This window comes from Delphinus delphis, chromosome 17, assembly GCF_949987515.2.
Source record: "Delphinus delphis chromosome 17, mDelDel1.2, whole genome shotgun sequence".
Taxonomy (NCBI): domain Eukaryota; kingdom Metazoa; phylum Chordata; class Mammalia; order Artiodactyla; family Delphinidae; genus Delphinus; species Delphinus delphis.
This window is the reverse complement of record NC_082699.1, coordinates 56,163,789-56,183,308: the sequence shown is the minus strand read 5'-3', so window position 1 is coordinate 56,183,308 and position 19,520 is coordinate 56,163,789. Positions and strand designations below refer to the sequence as shown.

Genomic DNA, 19,520 nt, shown 5'->3' with positions numbered 1-19,520 from the left:
ATCATGATTTTGTTTTCATTTTGAAATATTGACTGAATCTATGAACCTTTTAAAGATTTCTGCTAGAGAGTTTAGCATGGGAATTCGTGAAATTAAGAATGCTGTATAATTTATTATTGATACTAATAAGGATCACTTGTATTATGGAGAAAACATAGTAATATACTAATGTAGACAAAGTACATAGCCTGGAAGACAGAACATGTTCAACATTAGCTGAATTCATGCATGAATCTTGCCCACAAAAATTCTCTGGAGAAATCATGATCTCAAGTCATCTGCCCATTTTTTGATCAGGTTTTGTTGTTGTTGTTGAGTTTTATGAGTTCTTTTTCTATTTTGGTTATTAACCCCTTATTTATTATAGGATTTGCAGATATCTTCTCCCATTCATTAGATTGTGTTTTCATTTTGTTGGTCCTTTGCTTTGCCGTTCAGAAGCTTTTTAGTTCGATGTAGCCCCATTTGTTTATTTTTGCTTTTGTTTCCTTTTCCTTAGGAGACATATCCAGAAAGATATTGCTAAGATCGATGACAAACAATGTACTGTCTATGCTTTCTTCTAGGAGTTTTATGGTTTTGGGTCTTAAATTCAAGTCTTTAATCCATTTTGAGCTGATTTTTGTATATGGCATAAAATAGCGGTCTAATTTCATTCTTTTGCACGTGGCTGTCCAGTTTTCACAGTACCTTTCACCGCAGAGACTATCCTTTGTCAATTGTGTGTTCTTTGCTGCTTTGTCATAAATTAATTTTCCATATATATGTAGTTTTATTTCTGGGCTCTCAATTCTATTCCATTTGAGCTCTATGTATGTTTTTCTGCCAATATCATGCTGTTTTGATTATTATAGCTTTGTAATGTAATTTGAAATCAGTGTGATATCTCCAGTTTTGTCCTTTTTCCTTGGAATTGCTTCAGCCACTCGGTGTCTTTTGTGGTTCCATATAATTTTTAGGGCTTTTTGTTCAGTTTCTGTGAAAAATGTTGCCGGAATTTTGATAGGGATTTCATTGAATCTGTAGATTGCTCTAGGTAGTATGGATGCTTCAACAGTGTTAATTCTTCCAATGTTAATTCTTCTAACATTTTAACAGTGTTAATCCATGAGCTGAGCATGGAATATCTTTCCATTTCTTTGTGTCTTCTAGGCATTTATTACATTGAAATACTCTTTTCTATACCTATTTTATTGAGAGTTGTCATAAATGTGTGTTGAATCTTGTCAGATGCTTTGTCTGTATCTATTGAGTGGAACATATATTTATTTTTCATTTTGTTAATGTGATATATGTGTGTGTGTGTACGTATATATACACACACAGATACGTGTGTGTGTGTGTGTGTATATATATATATATATATATCTCACATTGCTTGATTTGCAGATGTTGAACCATCCTTTAATTCTAGGAATAAATCCCACTTGATCATGATGTATGCTTTCTTAAAATGCATTGTTGTTATTCAGTTTAGTAATATTTGTTGTAACATAATTTTAATAGTAACATAAATAGTAACATTAATAGTAACATAATTTTTGCATATATGTTCATCAGATGTTGGCCTGTAATTTTCTTTTCTTGTGTGTACTTGTCTGGTTTTAGTATCAAGGTAATGTTGGCCTCATAAAATGAGTTAGGAAGCATTCCTCCTTTTCAATTTTTTGGAAAAATTTGAGAAGAATGGGTGTTAAATATTCTTTGAATATTTGGTAGAATTCACCTGAAAAGCTGTTTTGGATCTGGAATTTTGTCTTTTGTGAGGTTTTTGATCATTGTTTTAATTACCTTATCAGTTGTCTGTCTATTCAAATTTTTTATTTCTTTATGATTTAGTCTTGGAACATTGTATGACTCGAAGAATATCCATTTCTTCTTGATTGTCCAATTTGTTAGTGTATAGCTGTTTGTAGTATTCTTTTATAATCCTTTGTACTTCTGTGATATCTTTTGTTGCTTCTTCCCTTTCTTTTCAGATTTTATTTATATGCACCTTCTTTCTTCTTTTTTTTTCCTTAGTGATTGTAGCTAAAGGTTTATCTTTTCAAAGAACCAGCTCTTAATTTCATTGATCTTTTCTATTGTCTATTTAGTCTCTTTTCATTTATTTCTACTCTGATCTGTATGACTTCCCTTCTTCTACTCAGTTTGGGATTTGTTCTTTTTTTCCCTAGTTCTTTTAGGTTAGATTGTATATTTGATATTTTTCTTATTTCTTGAGGTAGGGCTGTTTGGCTATAAACTGCCCTCTTGGTACCATGTTTGCTGCATCTGATAAGTTTTGGTATGTTGTATTTTCATTTTCATTTGTCTTCAGGTGTATTTTTTAATCTTCCTTTGATTTCATCATTGATCCAATAGTTGTTCAGTAGCATGCTGTTTATGTTTCACATATTTGTGAATTTTTTAGCTTTCTTCTTGTAATTGATATCTAGTTTCATACTATTGTGATCAGAAAAGTTGTTTGATATGATTTCAGTCTTCTTAAATTACTGAGACTTTTTTTTGTATGTTCCAAGAAATGCTCTATCCTTGAGATGTTCCATGTGCACTTGAGAAGGTTGTGTGTTCCACATTTGGATGTAATGTTCTATAAATTTATTAAGTCCATTTTATCTAGTGTTTCATTTAAGGCCACTGTTTCCTTGTTGACTTTCTCTATGGATCATCATTCACTGAACTAAGTGGGATGTTAAAATCCCCTACTATTATTGTGTTGCTCTCAGTTTCTCACTTAGTTCTGTTAATAATTATTTTATATATGTTGGTGCTCCTATTTTAGGGGCATATGTATTAATAACTGTTGTGTCTTCTTGATGAATTGTACCTTTTATCATTATAGTATTTCCATATCTGTCTCCTTATCATTTTTTGGTTTGAATTCTCTTTTGTCTCATATGAATATGGCTACATCCACTTTCGTTTGGCTGCCATTTGCTTAGAGTGTCATCTTCCATCCCTTCCCTTTGAGTCTGTCCTTGTCTTTAGAGCTGAGCTGAGTCTCCTGGAGAGCATATAGTTGGCTGTTGTGTTGTATTCTGTCTACCCACTCTGTGTTTCAATTGGTGAATTCAATCCATTTACATTCGTACTTCCATTTTTTTTTCTGGTTGCTTTATATCTCTGTTATTTCTTTTTTTGTATTGTTTCTGCCATTTTATTTCGGTGATTTTCTATGATATAGTTCTCAGTTTCTTTTTTCTTTCCTTATTGTGTCTCTGCTCTAGATTTATGTATTATGGTTACCATGAGGTTTATATAAAACATCTCATAAATAAAATAGTCTTCTTTTATTGAAGTATAGTTGATTTACAGTGTTTCAGGTGTACAGCAAAGTGATTCAGTTATATCTTGTCTATTCTTTTTCATATTCTTTTCCATTATATGTTATTGCAAGATAGTGAATGTAGTTCCCTGTGTTATACGGTAGGTCCTTGGTGTTTATCTATTTTATATACCTGTTATTCACAATTTCCCAATTTATCCCTCCCCCCCTTCACCTTTGGTAATCATAAGTTTGTATTCTGTCTCTGAGTCTAATTCTGTTTTGTAAATAAGTTCATTTGTATGATTTTTAAAAAATTCCACGTATAAGTTATATCGTATGATATTTGTCTTTCTCTGTCTGACTTACTTCACTTAGTATGATAATTTCTAGGTCTATCCATATTTCTGGAAATGGTATTATGTCATTCCTTTTTATGGCTGAGTAACATTCCATTATACGTGTAATGGAATATTTTATAAATATATGTGTGTGTATGTATATATATATATATATGTGTGTGTGTGTATATATATGTATATATGTGTGCTGTGTCTGCTTTATCCATTCATCTGTTGATGGACATTAAGGTTGCTTTCATGTCTTGGCTCTTGTAAATAGTGCTGCTATGAACATTAGGGTGCATATATCTTTTCAAATTAGAGTTTTAATCTTTTCTGGATATATGCCCAGGAGTGGGATTGATGGATCATATGGTAGATCCATTTTCAGTTTCTTATGGAACCTCCATACTGTTCTCCACAGTGGCTGCACTAATTTACATTCCCACCAACAGTGTGGGAGGATACCCTTTTCTCCACATCCTCTCCAGCGTTTATTATTTGTTGACTTTTTGATGATGGCCATTTTGACTGGTGTGAGGTGGTACCTCATGGTAGTTTTGACATGTATTTCTCTAATAATTAGTGAGGTAGAGCACCTTTTCATGTGCCTGTTGGCCATCTGTATGTCTTCTTTGGAGAAATGTCTATTTAAGTCTTCTGTGCATTTTTTGACTGGGTTGTTTGTTTTTTTGATATTGAGTTGTATAAGCTGTTTGTATATTTTAGAAATTAACCCCTTGTTGGTTGCATTGTTTGCAAATATTCTCTCCCAGTCCATAGGTTGTCTTTTTATTTTGTTTATAGTTTCCTTTGCTGTGTAAAGGCTTTTAAGTTTAACTAGATACTATTTGTTTATTTTTGCATTTGTTTCCATTATCCTTGGGGACAGATCCAATAAAATATCGCTGTGTTTTATGTCAAAGAGTGTTTTGCCTATGTTTTTCTCTAGGAGTTTTATAGTATCCAGTCTTACATTTGGGTCTTTAATCAATTTTGAGTTTATTTCTCTATGTGGTGTTAGAGAATGTTCTAATTTCATTCATTTACATGTAGCTGTCCAGTTTTCCCAGCACCACTTACTGAAGAGAGTGTCTTTTCTCCATTGTGTATTCTTGCCTCCTTTGTTGTAGATTGACTATAAATGTGTGGGAATATTTCTGGACTTTCTGTCATTTTTATGTGTCTGTTTTTGTGCATGTGCCATACTATTTTGATAACTGTGGCTTTGCAGTATAGTCTGAAGTCAGGGAGCATGATTCCTACAGCTCCATTCTTCTTTCTCACGATTGTTTTGGCTATTTGGGGTCTTTCGTGTTTCCATACAGATTTTAAAAAATTTTGTTCCAGTTCTGTGACACATGCCATTGGTAATTTGATAGGTATTGCATTTAATCTGTAGATTGCCTTGGGTAATATGATCATTTTAACTATATTGATTCTTCCAATCCAAGAACATGGTATATCTTTCCATCTGCTTGTGTGGTCTTCAGTTTCTTTCATCAGCATCTTATGGTTTTTGGAGTACAGGTCTTTTGCCTCCTTATGTAGGTTTATTTGTAGGTGTTTTATTCTTCTTGATGTGATGGTAAATGGGATTCTTTTCTTAATTTGTCTTTCTGCTATTTTGTTGTTAGCGTATAGAAATGCAACAGATTTCTGTATATTGATTTTGTATCCTGCAACTTTACTGAATTCATTGATCTCTAGTAGTTATCTGGTAGCATCTTTAGGATTTTCTATGTATAGTATTATGTTATTTGCAAACAGTGACAGTTTTACAGCTTCCTTTCCAATTTGGATTCCTTTTCTTTCTTTTCTTCTCTGATTGCTGTGGCTAGGACTTCCAAAATTATGTGGAATAAAAGTGGCAAGAGTGGGCATTCTTGTCTTGTTCCTGATCTTAGCGGGAATGTATTCAGCTTTTCACCATTGAGTATGATGTTAGCTGTGTGTTTGTCATATATGGCCTTTATTATGTTGAGGGTTTTTCCCTGTATGTTCACTTTCTGGATAGTTCTTATAAATGTATGTTGAATTTTATCAAAAGTTTTTGCTGCATCTATTGAGATGATCATATGGTTTTTATTCAGTTTGTTAATGAGGTATATCAAACTGATTGATTTGTGGATATTGAAAACTCCTTGCATCCCTGGGATAAATCCCACTTGATCATGTTGTATGATCCTTTTAATGTGCTGTTGGATTCTGGATAATTCTCCATAAGTGTGACTTTAAGTTTGGTTTCTGGAGAATTTTCTTTTTTGTGATGCTGTGTTACCATGGTTTTTCATGGGGCTTGATGAGCTGTTCTTATGCCGGCACATTTGAAGTAGTGGATAAATTTCTTCTTTAGATAAATGTTCTTTATTTCCTTGATTCTAATGATTTAACAGATTAGTAGTCAGTGGCCTTTCTTTTGTTTTTCAGCAGCTTGTGCTATAGCACTGTTTTTGGTTTCTCTTACTTGAGCTGCCTGTAGTTATATTTGAGAATCAGCAGTTTCCATCCTCTACCACCTTTGCTAGAGGTATTGCCTTGTACCATCATTGTAGCTGCTTGTGCCTCGCTGCTGCTAATGATGCTGTTGTAGCTGGCATCATTACCTGAGGCACTGGGATGGCAAGAACCTACTCTGTGCCCAGGATCTCCTGAGTCTCAGGCTCTGCTACAGTGGAGGGAGTAGGAGAGTAGGGAGTCAGCTGGAGTCTCGGTTGCCTCTACTGCATCTGGGGTTATTAGGTTTGCATGTGCTACTGCTGTGGATGGGCAGGGCTGCAGTGGTAGGCACCTTCATGGATGGAGAGACCAGTTGCAGGCTCAACTGCCACTGCTGCCTGGTTCCCTGTGAGCCACTGTGGCTGGGAGGCTGGAGTTATGTATGCCTCCTTTCCTGCTGCTACCAGGTTCTCTGGGACTGTGCGCTCAGCTGCTGTGGTTGGGGGTTCAGGATCTCAGGCACTGTCTCTGCTTTTCTTCTGATTCTGCCTTCTCTATGTATTCCAGTCCACCCACCTTTACATGTACAAATGTGTGGAATTCTCCAGCACCCTGGTGTGCTGGGCCAAGTCATATTTGTTGAGTTACGGATTTTTACTGGTTGTAGTTTGAAGAGGAGAGACAAAGAGAGCATCTCTCGTTCCACAGTGATGCTGATGGCACCCCTATCTACTTCTATGACTGCTAATTAAGTATCGTTTGCTTAAGTATTTATAGCATATTAGGAAATTTATAAGCATGCTCACTTTTAAATTTCACAGTATGAAACTGAAACTAAAGAAATGAAAAAAATTGTTCAAGGTTACTCAATAAATGTCAAGAACCATGAAGAGTTTGAGATTTTACTTGACTTGGAATTAATGACTTCTCTGCCATAGTTTCTTGGATGGTGATAGAAGACACAAGACTCTTGGGTCAGAAACAAAGGAGAGTTTATTATTCACAGAAGTGTCAGGAGACAGAGCATCAGCGTTTGTGCCAGTTCTCCAAGCCCAGTTCCCATAGAATGTATGAAGAGTATGAGATATCTGCATATGTAGTATGTGTTGTTACAGGAGAGGAATCATGAGCTTCAGGACAAATACCTTTGAAAAGATAGTTTGGTACAAAGAGAAGAAGGACAGTTGGAATCTCTGCTTGCAAGATGTACAGAAACATTAGAGTCTGATGAAGAAATTTTTCCTGATTTGGGGTGTGGTGGGGGGGATGCCAGATTTGAACCCATTCTGTCAGGTTCCAAAGCCTTAGCTCGTTATCCCTTTGATACTTCACCAAAATTATTTGCATCTCTCTTCAAAAATGTTTAATAACAAGAGAGTAAATGGGGTTTTATATGTGAATCAGTCCAAAAATGTTTAGTCAATTTTTTAAATGCTTAAAACTCCCTTAATCAAAAGGACTTTTTAAGGTACTTAAAACCAAGAAGTGTTTTAAGAGGTTTCAGTGGAGTATTCCCAACACTATCCTAGAGTTAATTTCCTTTGTGGGGCTCCTTTTTTCCCTTCAGCTAAGAGCCTATGGGGTCAGGAAGATCTGAATCTAAATACTCATTCTTCCACTTACCTACTAGGGCCTTTGAGCAAAAATTACATTATTTTAGAAACTATTTCTTTAGCTATAATAGAATTAATAGATAGAAATACCAAAATCACAGTACTGTTGGAGTTTAATATGATAGCATATGTAAAGTGTCAGTTACATACAAAGTTATTTATGTAGCTCTATCTTTCCACTTTTCCTTAGCACTTGTTACCATCTTCTCTTTAAAAAAAATAATTACAGTCAATAAAATCTTGATGGATAATATCATTTATACTTATATCCAAGTCTAAACTTCCAACCAGCACTTCTGTTTTTGTTGTAGATTTTGTTGCCATTTTGTTTGTTTTTGCCAGGGCATATACTCTACTTCCCTACTCGTCGTCTTCAAGTCCCTTCAGGCATATTTTCTTTGACTCCTATTCTAACCTCTATGGCTTTTATCTATCAAAAAATGGCGCCCAATGTTTTTTTTGAAATTCTGTCTCCTCAATTTCATTTTTCCAAGCTTACCTTTTTTTCTCTTTATCAATAATACTGATGAATACATTTACTCATTCAAATATATTTATTAAGGGCCTGCTCTGTGCAAAGCATTATTTCATGTGATGAGGATCAAAATATGATTAAGAAACACATCTTGCCTTTAAGAACCCAGTTCTAGTGGGACTGATCGTAATGTAATCAAGTAGTTACAGTAATGTGTGATAATTGCTTTAATAACAGAATGTATGGAATTTTAGGCACCTTGATAAGGAAGACGTTAATTTCTCCCAGTTGAGTGGAAGGGAGTTGAGGTTGGAACAGTGCTTTAAGAGAAAATTTCACAGAGGACTTGCTAAAAATACAAACTGTATAGAGCAAGAACTTTTTCAATGAGGCAATAATTTTCCTTTCTAGCCTCAAAAGTAGTTCTCATGTATTACTAATATTCACTGGCTAAAGGTGGAGTCTATGAAGTCATACTTCATAGAGTGTATGATCTAGTTTTCTAAGGAGCAATTTACCACTAGCCATTTTTTTTAAATTAAAACTTAAAAGAGTAGAGGGATAGTGAATTTGGATTTTGTGTGTTTGCCATTTTTGAAAAAAAAAAAAAAAAGACTATTCAGTCCATGGCTTCCCTCCTCTACTCTTTGCCACTTGATAGCACACTGATTCTTTAATTTATAACTTTGCAGGGGGCTGATAACATTGTAATGATCTGCTTATTGCTTTCCCTGGAGTTTACATATTCTCTCCTTGATGAAACCTTTGCTTTTAGAGAGTTGTTTTGGTGATCCCTAACCATGATAGTTTAAGAAAAAATGAATCCCTCATCAACCTAGAGAGTATGGTGCAAGGGTTTTTGTGTTCACAAGCACGATGAATTTTATCAACACCATCTCCTAGTATTTGTAAAGGCATTTAACTGCTTGATGCTGGGCTAAACAATATTCCATAAAAAGTGAAACCAAATTCCTGTGCACTAAGTCTGGAATGAAAATACCTGGCATACATACCTGTTCTGCACTTCTCCCTTTGATAGACATTCCATGCCATTTATTTCACTGAGCTTTAATGTGGCCTCAGAGTCCTCAACTCTGTGCTCCCAACACTTCTTACAAATTAAGAGCAGTTGGCAGACAAGGTGAAATGGATTTGCTAGTCCTAGATTAACCATTCTAAAATTCATAATGATATTCTATATTCAGAATGGCATTTTGGTATACACAACCTGGGGCAAACTAATAAAAGTGCATGTGAAAGTTACACATAAATTAAGTGTAACTTTGAATTTTTCTACCACACTTTCCATTACTATCTTGACAACGTTATCTGGGCACAAAATCATTCATTAGCCTTATCGTTTCACATAAAGGGATCTGGTCTCTTTATGTGAACGGCTGTATTTAATAGTAATGAGGAAAACATTTTCTGCATGCCTTTTAATAAACATGCAAGAGAAGCGTAAATCATTTGATAATGGGGTTATTTTATCACCTCAAAGACTACCAAAATCCTAGTGATGTCAGGCTACAAGGAAAAATTGACAAGTGTCTCAGGTCACTTGCTGTTTCTTCATCTCTCCCAGGAAAATGTAGGCTGTTCTATCAACAATCAGGCCAACACTCAACCACCTTCTCATGTACCCTAACCTTGTTCTGAAAAGTTCATTTGTGTGATTAAAAGGATGAAAATGCCCTGATTAAGTTGTCTTAGTAGTGTCCAGTATGATGGAGCAAAGATTGCAAGACTTGTCTTTAAGGGTATAAGATCCATGAGCTGATTTGCCTTCCTGCCACATATTACTGGAATGTTGTTTCTTTTGTCAAAAATTGAATATTTTTACTTATGTCAGGAGATTGTAAATTTAGAGAGACTGGATTAAATGAGATAACATTTTAAAAATGTTTCTATAATGCTTAGCACATAGAAGGTACTCAAAAATTACAAATAGTTTTAAATACATGAAAAAATAATTAAAAAAATAATATAGAAGTAATAGCTATCACTTGTGTTATATATGTGTTTAGAATATTTTAAAATATCCATTGCCAGTTAAACATATGCCTATAGCTCCAAGATATTTTCTTTAAAACAAGAGAGTAAAAAAGTCTGCGAAGAGTGGACTTTGGTCTAATAAAAGCTTTGGTTTCCTTTACATGTCTGCCACTCAGAAGATATAGAATCTTTATGTGGATATTTAGTGTTTCAGGTCTCAGTTTTCTCATCTGTATGATAGGGGAGTCCTTACTACTTGATAGTTACTATAATGAGGATTATATTAGTTAATATATATAAAATACAGACTCCATAATATTCAACAAGTAGTGATTACTGCCTTACTTCTTACTTGATGGTAGTCATCATCAAAACAGGTATTTGAAAACTGGTCTAGATATATCCATTCTATGACCATACAGGCAGAGGAATGAATTTTTCTCAGAGTTGTAGTAGTTAAGGGGAACTTTAAACCCCACATTAGCCTAACACATTAGGTTGGGATCATCAAGTAATAAACATCAGTGGTGAAAATATGTTTCCCATGGGTAACAGCATTTCTGAGTCATTAATTTCTGGAAGTTCTCACATTTGAAATATATTCAGTAATTAAACTGGTATCTACTAAGAAGTCACTATGCACATGCCATACAGCTAAGAGCCATGGTAATTGAAACAGCCCCAGGCCTCATGAAACTCATAGTCTACTGAATATGGGAACTTTTATTTGGAAGATGATCTATTTGGTGACCTGGGTTATTGTCCAAATGTGTGTACTTTAATTCCATGCAAAAAGATAGAGTGGCATTCTTGTGTAAGAAATAGGTGCTGGCCTTCTGTGTATTTCTGATATTTAGAAAAGAAAGTCAGATTTCTATATTTTTACCATATAATTGTCTGCTGCTGCAATTAGCAGTCAGCATTCTCTTTAACATTCAACTCACACATTATTTTCCCCACTAGGTATTTGTGAGTTACATCTTCCTCCGTTCAGGAAGCTGTTTATTATTGTTTCCTTTTCCATCCTGTATATAAAAACTCAAACGTTTCTGTTGCCTTTCTCTATTGTCCAAGTTTTTTGTTCCTTCATATGTCAGTCTCATTTTGAATTAATCCATTTTGTTTGACAATAAAGAAATGGTCATTAAGTCTGTATTTTTTTGGTATTATATGTTATTATAATGTATTGTTAATTTATAGATGTTTGTGTTTTTTTTCCTTAATGGAATGATTTCCACTTCTTTCTCTTTCTCTACAATTCCTAGAAAGATGCTGACAAATGTGTATTTTGAAAATCAAACACAAAAATCAGTTTCTTTTTGAGGCAACTGAGTCTTCAATTGTTTATGCCTATTCTGTGTAACTTTAAGCCATATATTTCTGTGGAGACTTTTGTTTATTTGGAGTTTTTTGTTTATTTGTTTTGATGTGTAAGAATTTAAAGTATTTGTTCTAAATGAAAGATTCATATTGCTTGAGGAAAGTTTATATTTTTGAAGAATAACAAAATAGTTTGATAATGTTATACCCAAAATAAAAACAGAATTTTATAAATATTAAGCAATACTCATTTCTAACACTTACCTACATTTCAAATCTTGTAGAAAGAAAGAAAAATTATACTGTCTCAGTGCTCACAAAGAATTCACATGATTATTTGGGACCATGACTTACAGAAAAGATGATGGAACATGCTTAGCCAAAAATATATTGACAGCTTCAGAATTCCCTGTGGTGAAATAGATTGTTTAATGCATGATAAGAACCTTGAAAAGCAATCACCTAACTTCCTACTAGGATATAAACTCAGTGAACCACACCAATGACCATCTGGTATTCTATTGCTCTTTGTAAAGCCATCATTCCAAAGATAAGGCAAAATAATTTAGGAAAATGACATTGAGTAATGTCATGTGACACATGGCTAGCTATGTGGACTAGCTTCATGTGAAAAGTCCTTTTTTTGTGTGCTAAGAAAGCACAGTAAACAAAATTTTTATAGAAATCATTCTAGAAGGACACTTCATACATTTTTGGCTTGGGCTCTTTCTCTCCTATGCAGTATTATTGGTCATCTTAGTAAGTTATGTTAAGTGTGTGTGTGTGTTTGAGCCATTCAGTGATGAAAGATCTTTCGTGCAGTTAATACTAGAAGACAAAATTTAAATGTTGAAATTTGAATGCCTTCAGAAATTCTACTTTTTTGGTCTATTGCTCAGTGTGCTTGAAGTCTAAAATCTTTCTACAGTCACTTTTCTTAGGATTTTCCCAAGTGCAGATCTGACTCAACAAAACAAATAATTTGCTTTTTTACTATATAATTGTTATGTATGTAAAACTGGTGCTAAGTATCTTAAATATTGAAGGAGTCTTGAAAAATAAGTATTTTATCTATAGTTTTTAATGGTTCCATATTTATGTCACTAATTCCTTGTATTTTTGAGTAAGACAGTTTTCCCTTCATTTATTGCTCCTTATGTTTGAGGTTACCATAGCATTCAAACTAAGTTACAATTTTAAGGTCACTTATTACATATTTGTATTTGACTTATAGCTAATGTAAAAAAGGCAGATGATGTAACATAAAAACATGATTTACACAGTAAATAAAATAAATGAGAATAAGGATAACTGTGTTAAGAGAAAATAATGGAAGAGCAAGTTGAAACCAAGAGCAAAGTTAATATACAAAAGTCATGTTCTGTATTCTTATATACTTGTTAAAATCAACATTAAATTTGGCTTTAATCTACCTGGGAACCTAAACAAATCTGGAGAGCATTATTCATAGTCTCACAAAGCAAACAATTTGTGAGGGAAGACCACACTTACTAAGCAGAGTGCAAAATTTCTTATGCAATACAACATGAAGAAGGCACAGTATACTCTAATGTCTATGTCCTATATTAGTAAATATGAACTCAGAGAATGAGCTTCCCAGGGTTGCATCACATCTTCTTACTGATGTGTAAATGAGGCCTTGTTATTGAAAAGATGGAGAATCGTATTCATAGAATCAATATAATCAAACCACACATGCCTAATGTCATTGGCCGTTATCAGTGACATACAAACCCAACTATCTAGATTTAGTTCTGACCCAATTTTTGTATATTTTCGAAATGTGAATCTCTTTGTTAGTTTGTACATGTGAAATTCGATGTGAAAATTCATCATCTGAGAACAGAACCAAGGGCATAATGTTTCTGCATTAATATGATCTTAATTGTCTTTTACATTTTGTCATTTAAGATGTGTAATTAATTTCAAAAATAAGTTAGTTTTTTTATATTTAGACATCTTATACAGGAAATTCAGTGTGAATATAGTTAACAAAACTTTATATTTAGCATGAATCTTTAACTGCTTATTGTAAATATATTAATGATTATTCCAAATTTTTTGAAAATGTTATATGATTGCATTTATCATAGCTCTTTCTTAAATGGCTGTTGTTCCTGAATCTTTATATCTACAATGAAGAAAATGATTCTAAACAACTAAGATGAGGTCATTGTCAATGCCACTGCATATTTAGAAAATCATCACAGTACAAAGTATAATGAGTCAGTAAAAATATCGGGCATTTTATTGCTCTAATTTTTATTCAAAAAACAGAATTTGATGGTTGAAGTGCTAATAATAAATATGTGAAAATTACAAAAAATATTTTCAAATAAAGGAGGGATAATATTTTTGTATTTATATTCAATTAAATATCTGTTGAGGGCTTCCCTGGTGGTGCGGTGGTTGGGAGCCTGCCTGCCGATGCAGGGGACAGGGGTTCGTGCCCCGATCTGGGAGGATCCCACATGCCGCGGAGCGGCTGGGCCCGTGAGCCATGGCCGCTGGGCCTGCGCGTCCGGAGCCTGTGCTCCACAATGGGAGAGGCCACAGCAGTGAGAGGCCCACGTACTGCAAAAATAAATAAATAAATAAATATCTGTTGATTGACAATGATGGAGAAGAGATGCACAACAGTTGATGATTTTAAGGAGCCTATGACATATGGAAAACACATACATAAATATATACTGTAGTAAAGTATAAACAGCCCCTTCTACTGCATCCCTCAAGAAAGGTACAAATAAAATGTCATGGAAAATCAGAGGCAGCTGTGAATCTTGTCTTGGTGAGAGGGAGATTAATCTTGATGGAGATTTGAAAAATAACTCAGATGTTCATATTGTATTGCCTTCTTTTTATCTCATATCATTTATTGAGCATTTTCTTTGGGTCAGAGACAGTTTGCAATTACCCATTTAATCTTCATACTCATGCTATACGGAGTAGATAATATCTCGATCCCCATTTTATAGATGGGGAAACTGAAGCACAATGAGGTTAATATTTCCCAAGGTCACATAGCTAGTGAAAGGTAGTGTGAGGATTTGGATTTAAGCAGTCTGGCTCCAATACCACATTCTTAACCTTCGTGTTATACTCTCTTTCCCATTGTCTTGATTATAAAACTTATTCTTTCCATTTTTCCTTTAGTCTTAGTCTTTGAAAATGCTTAACATTTTCTCTTAAATTAAATCCAACCAACCTTGTAAACAAAAGGTTTTAAGATTATAACAACCTGCTGTCTTGAGTTACTGTCTTGTTCTTCCAGTTTATTTCAACTCAAAATTGATTAATAATCAATTATTAATCTTTTAATAATTAAAAGATTTTAATTTTAATAATCAATTATTAGTCTTTCGTTGTTTCTTTGCTCTTCACCAAACCCTTTTTCAAACTCTCAAGATGTTTCAACCTTTCTAGGGTTAGGGAACAAATGTATTTAGTAATATATAATGTGTACAGTTGTAAATGTTTATAGCTGTGGTACTGTAACACATCACCTGGGGAAACTAAAAGTGAATTGACTTTTGCTGGTGGAGACAAATGTAGAGAGGAAAGGTTATAATTTCAACTGAGAAGATCATTTGAAATCATCTTTAGGAGAGTTTTAAAGCTCAGATTTATCCTCTAGGCAGGTGTAAGCCATTAAGTAAGTGTATTTGAACATTTTTGAGATGGTAAGCTTGTTTTTTTGGCAATATGGCATTTATGTAAATGTATCCATTGTAAATGAGAGAGCATCGGCAATAGGCAGAAGGTTTGTGTCCTCCATTTTGCACTTGCGTGCACACACGCACATACAGTTTGCACAGAGTTGGATGATAGTCGAAGGATGTTTCTATTTATCATCCAGCTTATCTATTCAGGTTTCTGTAACAAAATAACATAGACTGGGTGACTTATAAACAACAGAAATTTATTTCTCACAGTTCTGGTGGTGGGGAAGTCTAAGATTAAGGCACTGGTAAGTTTCAAACATGAATTTTGTGGAAACCCATACATTTAGTCTATAGCACCATCTCAACAATAATAATAACACACCTAATATTTTTTAAGTCCTTATCATGTTCTAAGGATAGTTCTAAGAATTCTCATTTTACCTTTATAAAAACTTACCAATAAGGTATTATGATTTTCTCACTACAAGTATCCACTGAGGCAGGTAGAGGTTAAAACCCTGCCAAAGTTCACGCTGGAATAGGAGTTAGAACCAAGTAAACTAAAAACCATTATCTGTAAAATCTTAGTAAGATTTTAGAACCTGTAACTTTCCAATGATGATAATTCTTCCTATGTGCATTACTCTGAATTCATTGAAAGCAAGACTACCCCAATCACTTGTCAGTGGGGGATGAATTCCCCATCAACTGATTTAGACAAATCAAGGTTCATCCCCCAGGACATCTGTAAATGCACAGAAGATAGACTAAAATTTTCATTAGCAATGAAAAATTTGAGTGGCTGTTGATATCTACCTTAGTGTAACTAGTTAAAGCTTAGTTAGGAACATGCTGCTGTTAGCCCTGTAACATTTTCAGAAAGGTCATATTTAAATTCCTTGTAGGACTATCTCTCCTACATGTTTTAGCATATTTAGTGCATGATCTGTTTTGATTTAACATCTGTCCCCTGAACAAAACATATTGTTCCTGGATCATATTGCTGGTGATTTCTTTGAGGATAAGGAGAGAATTTCTAGGTAATGGTCAGAGATTAAAGGATGTTATGTGGCATGTGGAAGTAGATTATTCAATGAGGGCATTTTAATGATTTTCTTCCTTAGCAATCCCCAGTAATCTCAACAGGAAAGTGTCTAGTTGTATGAGAATAGTTTGTCTCTGTGAAACCTTCTAAAGTTTAACTAAATTTAATTTAAATTAACAAAGTAAATATTACAAGTTATGGTCCATTTTTCTTTATATGCTATGAATACACAAGGTCTTGGGAAAATTAGTTTGTTTCATATCATAGCATTTTTACAACTGACACTCAAAATTTAGAATTCTTACTATTTTGAGTTACTTTCAACATATAATCCAGAGTTAAAAATAAAATTAAAGATAGAAAAGGAATAAAGAAAAAGTAGAAAAGAGAGAATGTGAAAATGTTTAAAATATTGCTATATGACCAAATATTTTGTGTACCTTAGCCATTGATATTTAGTGGATTCAATATTAAAAAAATATTATCATCATTTCCACACATTCACTTGAATCAGTGGAAATAGTCTAATATGCATCAATGAGCCTTCCATTTTAAGTAATTTATTATTGAGGAATATGTTAAACAACCTTGCAGAGTCTTTCCCAGATGATTATAGAAGGAAAATTTAGTAAGGTTATTTCTCATATTAGTATAAATTATGATTTTCCAAATTATTCCCCAGTAAAACTTGTTAACAAGTTATATAGATAAGCAATTGAAAGTACTTGACTCCATAAATTCAAAAAACATTTATTCTATCAACTTGTGTTTTCAGTAAAATCAAGATATCATTCTCACCTACAGTTATTTACCAAAGGGTCAATGACCATCATTTCTCTACTCTTTGGTATATGGCTTTTTTAGTGTTGTTTTTCCTGAGCACCAGTGTTTTGATTAGCTTATAAGAGATGAAGCTTTCATTCTATAATACTCTGACTTCAGTTAGCAGGAGTAGTGAGCAGAGGCCACTTTCATTATTTTCCGTCATTTGAACAATAATGCAATCAATTTATATCCCACAGTGTTAATCAAGTGAACTTTAAGTGTATTTTCTATTATTTTGTAGGAACAAATTATTAGTGAGGAGTAATTTAATCATTTAATGAGAACCTCAGTCAGTTTCATCGATTTTTCTTTTTTCTTCTTTTTTTTTTTTTTTTGCGGTACGCAGGCCTCTCACTGTTGTGGCCTCTCCCGCTGCAGAGCACAGGCTCCGGATGCTCAGGCTCAGTGGCAGTGGCTCACGGGCCTAGCTGCTCCGTGGCATGTAGGATCTTCCGGGACCGGGGCACGAACCCATGTCCCCTGCATCAGCAGGCGGACTCTTGACCACTGCGCCACCAGGGAAGCCCTCATCGATTTTTCTTAATTAAATTTAGGTTAATTCCTCTGCCCTCATGAGTAATTCAGCTCAAGAGAGATATTATAATGAACATCTGTGGAGATGTTTGAGATAAAGTGACTGCAGTTCAGGAAGAAAAAAAGTAAGAAAAAAATGTCTTTTCATTTTATTTAATACATCAAAATTGACTAATGTGTGGCTTGTATCGGTTAGATTAGGCTAGGTCATGCGGCAACAACAAATAACCCTATAATCTCAGTACCTTCATATAATGAAAGTTAAATATTTTCTCAGTCTAGCTATAGAATGCAAGCAGCAGAGGGGCTCTGCTTACCATAGTCATTGGCTAACTCAGGGTTATAGAGGCCCCATCTCAGGACATTTTCCCATAACTTCTAATGTAGGGGCAAAAAAGGACAAATGGCAACTAGATAGTGTTTCTTAAAACTTTGGTCAGGAGGTGAGACAGGATATATCTATTTTTTATTTCATTGGCTAAAACAAGCCACGTGACTCCAAATGGTATAGAATTGCATCCTACACAAGCATAGAAGTAGCAGAATATTTATAAATATTCATAATACTTCCAACATGGCTTTTAGGAACAGATATTACATCTGGAGTTTCTAACGAGGGCACCCCCTTTTCTTAGGTAAAAAACCATCAATATTGGCTAACGGGCTAAGGGATCTCAAAGACACTTGAGTACTGGGACTCCTTAGAAGATTTTGCTGATTTTAAGATATCATCTGGCACCATCTTTATTTTCTTCCACCATTCTTTTCCCTCCTAAATGTGGTGAAAGAAAGATTATTACTTCAAATTTAAGAAACATTTTCCCTATCATTAGTTTCTTATCGTGTGCCCATTAAAAATTTTATACATATGCATACACATCTATATATGTTTATACATATTTATAACCCAAATGTTTTCTGATCATATATCTTTTCATAGTATAATATTTTATATGCTGTGTCCCAAGTGGATGGTTATAATGACTTTAAGCTTAGGTTTGCAGTTGTACTCAGGGATAGACTCTTTGACCTTTGAAACTACCTGTTTCAGTTTGCTTCAAGGATGAAATTGGGTAACTTGCACTTGAAAACTATGAGCTTAGAGTCAACTCAAGTGATAATATTCAACTTTATTTTATTATGTTCTCATTCATCATTTGATAAAAGTAAAATTAAAAAGCTGAAAATAATCTACGGGGGGACCTTCCTTGCCATACATGTGATTCACGAATATTTTTCTTGTTCCTACTCCTATGCTCCTAGAATCAGTGTTGTCAGCCTTTCTCTATGTTGACATCTCTTTTTTTTTTTTTTCCTCTTTTTCATTTTTTTGTCAGGAAGTGTTGGCATCTTGTAGGTTTAGTACATACCTGATTTATTCAATCATAATTTTCAGCACCCTTGGTTGTGGTTGCAGTATTCTTTTTCTGCCCAGATGTTTATGAACAAATACTTTCTGTGAGAAGTTCCACTCTACTTTTCCTTCTACTTATGTTTGGAAATTATTTCAAAATTCTTCATCATGAAAGGTGATTTATAAATATTTTCTAAAGATTACATTTTCCCAGGAACTGCACTAGAGGCGGAAATGTTATGGTTTAAAATTCAGAACAATGCTTTATTTAGCATTGTAACTTTTCAGAGAATAACAAATTTGATTTCTTTGCTTTTCTTTATGAGATAACCATTTTTACAGCTGTCACAAAATTAGATTTAAATTCAGCATAGGGCAGTTATGTATTCACAGAGAGCTATGCTTATAATACATATGGCATCCTCTGAAAATTCAACTCCCTCTGCATTTTGAGCATCTATTTCTGAAATGCTGAATGCAAACATAGAAAGTATATGAAATGCACCACTGTTTTCTTCAACTCCATCAATATCTAATTTAGTGTAAATTTTTTTGAAGAAAATATATTTAAAGACCTTTAAATATTAATTATATATAAAGCTATTTAAAATTTTGCGGGGCTTAA

At 33.9% G+C, this 19,520-nt stretch overlaps 1 protein-coding gene across 3 annotated transcripts in view; it reads left to right on the top strand.

Moving 5' to 3' along the window:
* The window catches only part of CSMD3 (CUB and Sushi multiple domains 3), a 1,080,105-nt gene that overhangs the window by 234,411 nt on the left and 826,174 nt on the right, over positions 1–19,520 (top strand). The window lies entirely within an intron of this gene.